Source organism: Diabrotica virgifera, chromosome 3 (genome assembly GCF_917563875.1).
Source record: "Diabrotica virgifera virgifera chromosome 3, PGI_DIABVI_V3a".
NCBI classification, from domain to species: Eukaryota; Metazoa; Arthropoda; class Insecta; order Coleoptera; family Chrysomelidae; genus Diabrotica; species Diabrotica virgifera.
Genome location: NC_065445.1, coordinates 97,918,860 through 97,931,283, shown reverse-complemented (window position 1 = coordinate 97,931,283; position 12,424 = coordinate 97,918,860). Strand labels below are relative to the sequence as shown.

General features: G+C 31.9%; 1 protein-coding gene across 2 annotated transcripts in view; it reads right to left on the bottom strand.

Moving 5' to 3' along the window:
• The window catches only part of LOC126881979 (transmembrane protein 53-B), a 92,562-nt gene that overhangs the window by 38,546 nt on the left and 41,592 nt on the right, over nucleotides 1-12,424 (bottom strand). The gene's annotated exons all lie outside the window — the stretch shown is intronic.

Genomic DNA, 12,424 nt, shown 5'->3' with positions numbered 1-12,424 from the left:
TTATGTAATTTATTATTCTAAATGGGAAATAAGCCACAACTTAACTTGAGGTTTTTTCATGGTTTTCCCTCGTGATTTACTATGGAATCACTAACACGAGAATTTTACTGTCACCATTGCATGTGATTGTCTTTTTAAAGACAAATCACATGTTATGATTTTTTGTGACGGATATTCTTGAGTTAAAGTTCATTTCATGTAATCGAATGAACTATCTTTCAATAAAGTCGTCTTTTAAATGTATAATATATTTCTGAATTTCCGATATGTATGAGTTAGATTAAATTAAATTATTAGAAGATTTTTTTTTACTAAGCAACAACATTTTTGTTTAATTTAGTACTATTTTGTATTTTGACAACGACATCCGAATTGGAAGTCAAAACGTTAATAAAATCATTTTTTAAGTTAAATTGTGGCTTATTTCCCATTTAGAATAATAAAAAAAACAGATATTTAAACGGTCATTTAAAAAATATTTTTTGTAATACTGTCTGATAGCCAAAATAAAATCCGTATGTCTAGTGTCTCAGAATTTTAGTTCTTGTACGAAAAGAAGACGCTTCCAATTCATAAAAGAACAAAATATAGAGCCTACTACACTCTGACCACAGAATTAAAAAAATAATTGTGATGTTTTTTAATTATATGAGAACTTTTGTCCACATTTTTTACATGGAATAAAAAGTATCTCCATTTCAAACACTAACAAAAAAAATACTTTACTCGTAGCAGGTGAATTTGACGACTGATTACACTATTCGCTGTATGCGCCCGATAAATTTTGTAGAAAAACAATTAGATAATATCGCAGTTCTTGATACGCTATTTTATGGGATTTGTACAGTAAGGGAAAAACCCCTTACTGTATAATATAATATGTATCAAAAAATGTATATAATTTTAAGTAATTTAGGTTGTTACAAAAGATATTTTTTCTAAATATGCAAACAAAACGAAGGTTAATTAACGCAGTTTTGTTTATGTAACCTCGTAGAGGCTCACGTATAGTTTACTTTTCAAAGTCCAAATTATAAGGAGATATAAATAGCCCACAGAGGGATTCATCGAAGATTCATAGAAGGTATATCGACTGTAGTTATTTCTCACATTGTTTTACTGATTCCAAGAGCAACTTTGGTTATGGATTCATCTCTTTGTCATCATCATCAATGGCGCTACAACTCTTCGTGAGTCTTTGCCGCGTTTACTATTGCCTTCCATGTTTGTCGGTCCTGTGCTACTAATTCCCATTGTCGCACTCCCATTTTCTCTAGATCTTCTTTGACTGCATCTTTCCACCTTTTTCTAGGCCGCCCTACAGATATTCTTCCATCTGGCCTTTCCCAGAACACATTGTTTATAAGGCGATTGTCGTTACTGCGTATCACATGCCCTGCCCATCTGAGTCTATTAGCCTCTATATATCTGACTAGATTTTCTTTTTCGAAGAGACTCTAGCTCGTTATTGCATCTGCGCCTCCATTCGATTGTCACGCTGTCTCTGCAAGGGCCATATATCATTTGAAGGATTTTACGTTCCCACACCAGCAATTTATTTACTTCTCTTTTTGTTAGCGTCCATGTTTCGCTTCCATACGCGACTGCTGGTCGTATTATGGTCTTATATATCTGGATTTTTGCACCTCGTGAAAGAAGTTTTGACTTCATTAGATGTTTCATTGCAAAGAAAGATCGGTTTCCTGCCATTATTCGCGTTTCAACTTCGCTCTAATTTGTTGTCTGAAAGATTGTCAGAGGGATTATCATTATCAATATAGTATTGTTATTATCAAGATCGTTACTATGCTAGTGAGCCGTCCTACGAGAAGAGTGTCCTGAAGGACCACCCCGCGAAACAACATCTTAGTAACCTTATGTTGATTGATGTTGTAAACCGTAAATAAAGTTATAAAGTTAGAGTCAGTGTTTCAACTCGACATTCCAACCCCGCAAGATTATCATGGCAATCTACCAACGTAGCACCAGCACCAACGTAACAGATTATTATGGGCCACCTGACTAAAGTTGTGATGAAATCATAGTTGGATAGAAGACATAAATGACAGGAATTCCTTAAGAAATGATCTACAAGTAAAAGGATACCTCTGATTTCAAACACAAGAATAGAACAATTATAAATCGAGTTATATATCGAGTATTTTAACTCGCTCGATGCATATGTCACTCATCGGCGACATTCGATTTCCCTCTCCAGTGCTGATGCCGCCGATGGGCGACATGTGCTCACTTACATTACATCACAAAAACTATTTCAGGGAGAAGTACATAAAAAATATATGCAGCGAACGTGTTAATACATCATGATAGAAACAACCAAACATATGTAGAAGTTTAGCAAATATTACCGTTTTTATGCAGCCACGGGTATAAATTGGATTTAATGTTACAGCACTAATGTCAATAGGCAAACTATTATACAAATTTTTTGAGGACTTCACCAATGAAAAAAATATGGAATTTTCATAATTTCATAGGTTGAGAAAAACATTGTACTGCGAATGGAAGTTTTTAATATAAACATTTTTTAATACTACTTTGTGGTTATCTTTTGTGCCAATTTTTATTTATAGACAAAAAATTTTAATAACAAATTAGTGAATATTTATTGCAAAAAGGGTCAGGCCTATGTTACTATTTTAATATGCTACTGCTCCCACCACTTCTCAAACAAAAAGTTTGCATTTATTATGCATAATATATTCTGGAATTTTTACTATGCTTACGTATAAATGACATTGTTAAGCAGTAGGGTTGATAGATGGATTTACGCAGTTTTAAATGTTAATATTGATACATAATCAAATTACAAATTTTTAAAGTTAGAAAAGCTATATCGACAAAAACCTAGAAAACCTTTTTTTAATGTGTGAAAATTTGTCAGGAACGCGAATATCAAAACGGTGCGTCATTTCAAAATTTTTAATTCCCGCGTCGTTATTAAAAAACAAGTTTTAAACAAATTAGAACAATTTTCAAGCGTCATTTTGGAGGGGAGTTTAATTGAAATTTGATATTGATATGATACATAAAAACAAAAAAACTGAGACCTTGTAAAAGTTTATACTCTACCGGAACAACCGCGTTTTTTCAGTTAAAAAAAGTGTAACATTATTTAATAAACAAATTAAATACCTCATAAACGGTTAAATATTTTTCAACCATTTTTTTTTGCTTTATATTGGTAATATAACGCAACTTTTTCTGGAGAATAAAATATTTTACAGTGGTTATTTATAATAATGCAAATGATATTGTTTTTTTTTGTTTTCAGCCTTCATTTATAATTATTTAAATAAATTTACGGTCATATTTAATTTGTAAGTGTTTGTAATAAAAGCTTCTTGCTTTAACTTTGCAGAAAAAAATCGTAAAAACCTTCATAAAACATGAATTACTGCATCACTTAAAAAAGTAAATTACAAAATAAATAATATAATTTCTTGAAAATACACTAAGCATCAAAATTAACGCATCACCTTAAAAATGGGACTTTTTGGTGTCTCGTATTTCCTAAACCTGTTGTACGATTTTAGTGATTTTTTTAATATGTTATAGCTTTATTCTTCAAGAATATCGATGTAATAATATTGTTGCTAAACAGATAAGTGTCATTGTACAACGGGTGTAACAATAATAGTGTGTTTTTCGTTAAAGTTTGGAACACCCTGTGGAATATTCTAGTGTATATAAAATATTGAAATTAAAACTCAACTGCAGCCTAGGCTTTCTTAACATTTTACTTTTTGATTCATTCGCTTAGGTTGGATAATAAAAAAGTTAGGTATTTGACAACTAACAACGTTCTTCATCAATACAGAGTTTTTTTAAATAAGTGCTTCAAACTTTAAGGGGTAATTTTGCATGAAAAAATAATGACCGTTTGCTTTATAAACATATGTCCGCAAATGCTTGGTTTCCGAGATACGGGATGTTGAATTTTTTCTTACAAACTGACGATTTATTTATTGCTCTAAAACCGGTTGAGATATGCAAATGAAATTTGGTAGGTTTTAAGAGGTAGCTATTGCGCATTTTTTGGCATACAAATAAGAATTTTATATTCACCATTGGCGTGCATACGGGTAATATGACCCGTATGCCCGACAATGGTGAATATAAAAGTCTTAATTGTATGTCAAAAAATGCGCAATAACTACCTCTTAAAATCAACTAGATTTCATTTGCATATCTCAATCGGTTTTAGGGCAATAAATAAATCGTCAGTTTGTAAGAAAAAATTCAACATCCCGTATCTCGGAAACGAAGCATTTGCGGACATATGTTTATAAAGCAAACGGTCATTATATTTTCGTGCAGAATTACCCCTAAAAGTTTGTCACATTTATTTAGAAACACCCTGTATTGACGAAGAACGTTGCTAGTTGTTAAAATACCTAACTTTTTTATTATCCAACATAAGCGAAAAATCAAAAACCAAAATGTTAAGAAAGCCTAAGGCTACAGTTTAGTTTTAATTTCAATATTTTATATACACTAGAGTATTCCACAGTGTGTTCCAAACTTTGAGGAAAAAACACACTATCATTGTTACACTCGGTATACAATGACACTTATCTGTTTAGCAACAACATTATTACATCGATATTTTTGAAGAATAAAGCAACATATTAAAAAAATCACTAAAATCGGACAACAGGTTTAGGAAATAGGTACGAGACATTAAAAATGTCCCATTTTTAAGGTGGTGCGTTAATTTTGGTGCGCAGTGTATATGTTTTCTTTTCACCTAAACTTTGATATAAAATTTGTTCCAACTGCTACGGAATTATATTTTGATTTTATTTTATTTAATTACGCCCAAAATCAAAGTACTGATCTCAACTCTTATCTACACATTAACATCTTATGTTTGCTTATGAGTAGGAGTTTTGTCATACTTATAGGCCTGGATCCCGCGTATTAAAAAAAGTTTATTTTAGCCCAGTAAATGAACGGGAAATTCGGCGATACCGTGTAATTTTCAGGGGCAACTCCGAATTGCATAAAAATTTGGATTTAGGTTCTACTTACCCTCTACTTCAAAGTTGAAATTGTGCCGTTGGTTGCTTTTACTTGGGGGGTGACAGTCACCCCTTCTCGGGGGTGAAAAAACATACCTTCAAGATAAGACCGGAAATGGATAAATTGACTGATTTTAAGCAACTTTTGTTCCATAGAGCTTTTTACGTAAGTCAATACTTTTCGAGTTATTTGCAATTGAAAATGTTGATTTTTCGACAAAAAAACTGCGTTTTTAGACGGTTTTTCGCAAATAACTCAAAAAGTAAATATTTTATCGAAAAAAAATATCCTTAGCAAAAGTGTAGCTTATAAAAAACCCAAAAAAATGGTGTATCAGTAAAGTCTATCAATCAAATAAAAATAAAGTTGTAGCTTATGAAAAATACGTTCTTATTCGTCTAATTCCAAATCGAATATTTCAAGGTGAAATCACCGAAAAATTAAGCACTTTTCGGGAAAACCCCATTTAAACTTTTTTAAAGTGTTTATAAAATGCTGTTAACAAAAGTTTTAGCATTAAAAATAAGCGAGTTACGCTCAAAATAAAGTTGGCCCTCTTTTTTTTGTAAAAAATCATGAAAATCTCGCCGTGTTTAGCTCCCCAACTGAAATTAATCGCTACCGCTTTACAAACAATTTACTTACCTATATATTTTTTATATGATCTGTCAGTCTCACCGGTTTAAAGTGTTTATTTTTGAAAGGGTTATAATTGAGAAAGCTTGAATGAGCCACTAATCACGAGTGTATGCAAATTTTGAACAGCCATATCTTAACCAATTTTTGTCTTACGGAGAAACAAAATGAAACTAGCATATTTATAATAGCAAAACCTACATTTTTTTACTCTTTAAGATTTTTCTTATCACTAATATTTTTAAGTTATTTTGAAAAAATGAAATTTTTCAAAAATTTGTAGAAAATTTTTTTTTACTATAAAACCAAATATTTTCAAAAATAAGCACTTCAAACCAATCAAACTTACAGATCATATAAACAATACACATACAGTTAAAATAGATGGTAAAGCCAAACGATTAATTTCATTTAGGGTGCTAAATAGAGGGAGGTTTTCACGATTTTTTTACAAAAAAAAGGGGCCAACTTTTTTTTTCAGTGTAACTCGTTTATTTTTGATGCTGTAAACTTTTGTAAAAAACAAATAATAAGCTTTTTTCGATACTTAAAAAATGTTAATAAGGTTTTTCCGAAAAACGCTTCTTTCTTCGGTGATTTCGCGTTGAATTATTCGATTTGGAATTAGACGAATAAGAACGTATTTTTCATGAGCTACAACTTTGTTTCTACTCAATTTGTAGACTTTTCTGGTACACCATTTTTCTTCGTTTTTTTATAGGCTACACTTTTGCTAAAAATATTTTTTTCAATAAAATATTTACTTTTTGTGTTATTTGGGAAAAACGTTCTGAAAACGTAGTTGTTTTGTCGAAAAATCAACATTTTAAATCGCGAATAACTCGAAAAGTATTGACTTACGTAAAAAAACTTTATAGAACAAAAGGTGCTTAAAATAAGTCAATTTATCCATTTCCAGCCTTATTTTAAACACGCGTTTTTCACCCCCCGAGAAGGGGTAAATGTCACCCCCCCAATTAAAAGCAACCAACGGCACAAATTCAACTTTGAAGTGGAGGGTAAGTAGAACCTAAATCCTAATTTTCATGCAATTCGGAGTTGCCCCTGGAAATTACACTCCAAAACGGTCATTTATTGGGCTATTAATAGCAAGCTGAAAATTTGTTAATATTTAGTTTAACCGTGTCTGGTCGGACAAACTTTGATGTATGAGAACACTGGAACAGGGGAAGTTTTAATTGTGGAACTTGTCATCCTAACAAGTTTATGATTGTGAAAACTAGCGGTTGTTTTTAAGTTTATTCAATAGCAAACTTTATAATATGTTGGGCATTTTAATAAGTCCGATACGTAGAACATGTCAAATGACAGGAATTATGTTGGTGATAAATAGCAGTCTGATTTTTTGCATGAGAGTTTAATGAAATGGTAATAAACAAATTGGATATTCTGTCCGACAAAATATATGGGACGTTTTCGAAGTTTGACGTTTGAAACCTGTAACCCGTTCCACAATTAAAACTTCCCCTGCTCCAGTGTTCCCCTACATCAGCGGTGCTCAAAGAGTCGATCGCGATGGACTGGTCGATCGCCAAAGTTTTTGAAGTCGATCGCGATTCACGGAAAAAATACAAATGGAAAGGACGGGGATTGCGCTGACTCACGGCATGCGCAACTTTACAACTTTTTATCAAATAGAAATGAGCAATCAAGTTTTTTATTTTCTGAATTGTTTTTTTTTACTAGCAGTCGATCGCTGGACGCTTGAAGTTTATGTGGTAGATCCCACGCAGTTTAAGTCTGAGCACCACTGCCCTACATCAAAGTTTGTCCGACTAGACACCGTAGCTATAGTGGATCCCAAACCCTTTTTTCAGTGAGTCATTAATTTTGACGTCATATAGGATTTTAAGGATGTCACAAAGCATTACATGACATTTTAGTTAAATCTGACACTGACAGTTGTCAGAATATTTATATTTATATATACATCAATATTTATATAAATATTTAGCAGAATATTAATATTTAAAATATTTTAATGTAAAAATAAAATAAGTAAATATAAAATCAAATTTCACTATATAATGTCCGAATATACCAATGACATAAAATATTATTTATATTTACGTAGCTGAAAGATACTAACCTAGAAATTACAATTGTCATTTTACCATATTTATGATCTTGTAAAAATACTGTCACAATCGATTACTCTTGTGTCAAATTACCTTTATTTGCATCATTGATTGGTTAACTAATTAGAGTATTGTAATCGCCAACCAATTATACATCTACAAGTATAAGTCGTTTTAATATGCAAATACTCCTCAAGGAATACATATACTTTTCTAAGTTCAATGTATAATAATCACAGAGGTACGTTTTTTCTGTTACTTCCAACTGTAATGCGTTAGAGAGAATTCGATAATATGTGACACACTGAAAAAAGGGTTTGGGATGATCTATATCAACAAATTTTCAGCTTGCTATTAATAAACTTTTTTTGTTACGCGGGATCCAGGCCTATTAATCACGAAGCAACTGACAATGAAATGCAATGCAAACTAGATTGACCTCAGATTAATATTTTTTATAAAGACTTGTTACTTTTACTGTTATACTATTATTTACTAAATATTATTTATTTTACATAAAAACATAAACATGTTTTATATTTTATAATTATATTTTTAAAATGAAATACGTTGTTGCATTATTATCAACCATAATCTTGCCTTGAAAAAATAAATGCTGTCGCCACTCGACCTGCATTAACCTCAGGATGTGTGTAAAAAAATGCGCATTAATAGACCAGGACATTCAGAACAGAAAACACCGGAATAAATCGATTAAATACAGCACCTATCGACTTGCGTCTTTTTTCCAAATTTACCAACATGCCAAAATCAGTATTGTTTAAGAGTTTAGAACGCTTCACCTTCACCAGTTGATAAATTGGCTTGGTGAATGTATCTTGCTCTTCACATAAGACAGGTATTACCAGCTTCTGTAGTGGTTGATTACGAAGGCTCAAAATATCTTTGTTGAGTCGAAGCAAAGGGGTAAATCGGTGCTCAAATGAATAATAAATTGAGATAATTTATTATTAATTTTTTATTTATTATTCTGTGTTATTTTATAACACAAACATTTTTACAAACACTGTATTTACAATAATAACGATTACGAATTGTAATACACAAACTTTGCTATGTTTTAGCGAACCGTGAGTAAACGGGGACCGCGTTCTGAATGTCAAACTTAAACTAGTCCTGTCGCCAGGGGGGGTACAACGGCCTCGTTAATTCAGATGGACTTACCCAAGTTTTTTTTATGTATTTTGACCCGTAGAACACGAATTTTTTGGGTAACAGTTGATCCGGATGTCGATAAGATTGTTATAGACCAAGAACTTGAGGAATCAAATAACAGCGATTTTTGGCAAAACAAAACAATATTTTGTATTTTTTGGGTCATTTTAAGCAAAAAATATTTCTACAAGTTTTTTAGTAGGATGCACAGTTTTCGAGATAAACGCGGTTGAACTTTCAAAAAATCGAAAAACTGCAATTTTTAAACCCGAATAACTTTTGATTAAAAAGTAAAACAGCAATTCTGCTTAGCGCCTTTGAAAGTTCAAGTCAAATTATGTCGGTTTTGATTATTTGCATTGCTAAAAATTTATTGTGTTACTGTTAAACAAAGCTACAAACAACTAGTGCGTGAGTGATGTTTCTATGATTTCTCATTTAAAATCGAACGAGTAGGTAGAATAGGTACTAGTGCAATCAAGACTATTTCTACGTTACATGCGTTAAAACGCATGTAAAAGCACGGGAAACCCTACGTGTTTATAGCTTTGTTAAACAATAAAAAAATAAATTTTTACCAATGCAAATAATCAAAACCGATATAATTTGACTTAAACTTTCAAATGCGGTAAGCAGACTTGCTATTTTATTTTTTAATCAAAAGTTATTCGGGTTCAAAAATTGCAATTTTTCGATTTTTTTAAAGTTCAACCGCGTTTATCTCGAAAACTGTGCATCCTACGAAAAAACTTGTAGAAATATTTTTTACTTAAAATGGCCCAAAAAATACAAAATATTGTTTTGTTTTGCCAAAAATCGCTGTTATTTGATTCCTCAAGTTCTTGGTCTATAACAATCTTATCGACATCCGGATCAACTGTTACCCAAAAAATTCGTGTTCTACGGGTCAAAATACATAAAAAAAAACTTGAGTAAGTCCATCTGAATTAACGAGGCCGTTGTACCCCCCCTGGCGACAGGACTAAACGTGATAGTTAGAAAATCGAGAATAATTCTAGTAATAAACGTGATATTGTCCAAACTATGAACGAAACGAGAGCAACGAGAGACTTGTGAATTGTGACTGTTTGACTATCGGGAGACTAAACTTACGTGCATAGAAATCGGCCCACTTAAAAATTTGGTCATTTTTGATTTCTCATATTTCTTAAACCTGTTGGCCGATTTAAGTAATTTTTGAACATGTTATAGCCTGATTCTTTAACAATACCACTGTAATAATATTATTGCTAAACAGTTAAATTTTTATTGTATACTGGGTGTACCAATCAAACTGTGTTTTTTTTCTCAAAGTTCGCATCACCCTGTGGAATATTCTAGCATTTACAAAATACTGAAATTAAAACCCAACTATAGTCTCAGGTTTTCTTAACATTCTGTTTTTTGATTCATTCGTTTATGTTAAATAATAAAAAAGGTAGGTACTTTAACAACTAGACATGTTCTTCATCAATACACGGTGTTCCTAAATAAGTGCGACAAACTTTAAGGCATGATAAGTGCACATCAAAGAAACATGAAATGTAAATCACGTTTTATGGAAATAAAACACTGCTAAACAAATAGACGTCCGGCCATTTATGAAACTCTCCGAAAATAAAAATGTTTTATGAGCACGAATCACACTCGTTTCATTGGTAGGCGGACTTCAAGATTTGTTTGCCTGTGTTTTACGTTTCATGTTTCTTTGGTGTGCGGCTTGCCTAAGAAGGGATAATTCTGCATGAAAAAATAATTACAGTTGGCTTTACAAACTTATGTCCGCAAATGTTTCGTTTCCGAGATACGGGAAGTTGAATTTTTTCTTACAAACTGACAGTTGAGATATGCAAATGAAATTGGGTAGGTTTTAAGAGATAGTTATTTCGGATTTTTTGACATAAAATTGAGAATTTTATATTCACCATTAGCGTTCATACGGGTAATATGATCAATCATATTACACGCATACGCGCTAATAGTGAATATTAAATTCTTAATTGTATGTCAAAAAATGTGCAACAACACGTCTTACAACCCACCAAATTTCATTGGCATATCTCATCTGGTTTTAAGGCAATAAAATAAATCGTCAGTTTGTAAGAAAAAATTCAACATCCCGTATCTCGGAAACGAAACATTTGCGGACATACGTTTATAAAGCCAACTGTCATTATTTTCCATGCAGAATTTCCCCCGTAAAGTTTGTCACACTTATTTAGACACACCGTGTATTGATGAAGAACATGTACCTAACTTTTTTATTATCGAACATTAACGAATGAATAAAAAACGCTGGACGGAAGGGCCGCCCGAGAACTTTATCGTACCGATCTATTATCGTTACCGTACTAGATATTGGCATTCTATAAAAATAACAAAGTTACTCGTTATTTTGATATTTTAGAAACACCTTGTATACTTGAAAATATTTTATGGTTCTACGCATCATTAATTCCCGCATTTAGTCCATTTTTCTGAGAAATTAATAGTTTACAATATTTGCATTTTACTGCATGGATTGTAATGAAATTTTGGGAGTAGCCCAAAGCCCAATCTCCTAATTCAAAGTCTATCCTATATACTATGGCGCTTTTATCATGGGGGCGGTTCTCACCACTTCTCGGGGATAGAACATTTTTATTTTCGATTGCATGGAGCAAAAGGAAGAATTTTAAGAAAATTTAAAAATGCGCTCTATAATTTGATCTTATTTTTTTCACCCGTCCAACTTTTTGAAAGTAGAAATAACACTATATTAAGAGGTATTGTAAAAGAAAAACAATGCATTTAAATTCTGGTGAATGAGGTGTTAAATGTATGTACTTCTCATTTTTCCTTAAAGTACATTAGTCATATATTTTTTTGCACCATATCTCGCTTAGTTTGAATGTAACCGACATTTAACGGTGCTCGTTTTAAAGGCCTTTTCAAACACTACAAAAGCATGAGCACTTTGAGCATGCACCAAAAAATAAACTCTTTTTACCTACCATATCTCTTTTTGTATTATAAATAGAAAATTTACGAAGGAACGAATCTCTTTGTTATTTATAATTAAAAAAAAATTTATATAGTGTTTTTAGTTTGATGCATAGTTTTTAAGGTATTCACAAAAAACCATCCGAAAACGTGTCATTTTTAAATGAAAATGGCCAATTTTCAACTACGCATAACTCAAAAAGTATTGAGTTCTAAAAAAAGTATAGATCAGTTTTTGCTTAAAAATAGGTTCTCTAGCCACTTCTATGCTTATTTTGACCAATAAATTTTCCACCCCCTTGAAGGGGTGGGAATTGCCCCAAGATAAAAGCGCCATAGTATATAGGGTAGATTTTGTTTCTTGAGCTATTCCCTACTTACTGTGAAAATATCAAGTACAACGATGTAGTAGGATGGAATTCGGAGCCAAATACCCTCCCTCATTGACTGCCCTATAATAATGCTCTGCTATGATCGCGTGAGAG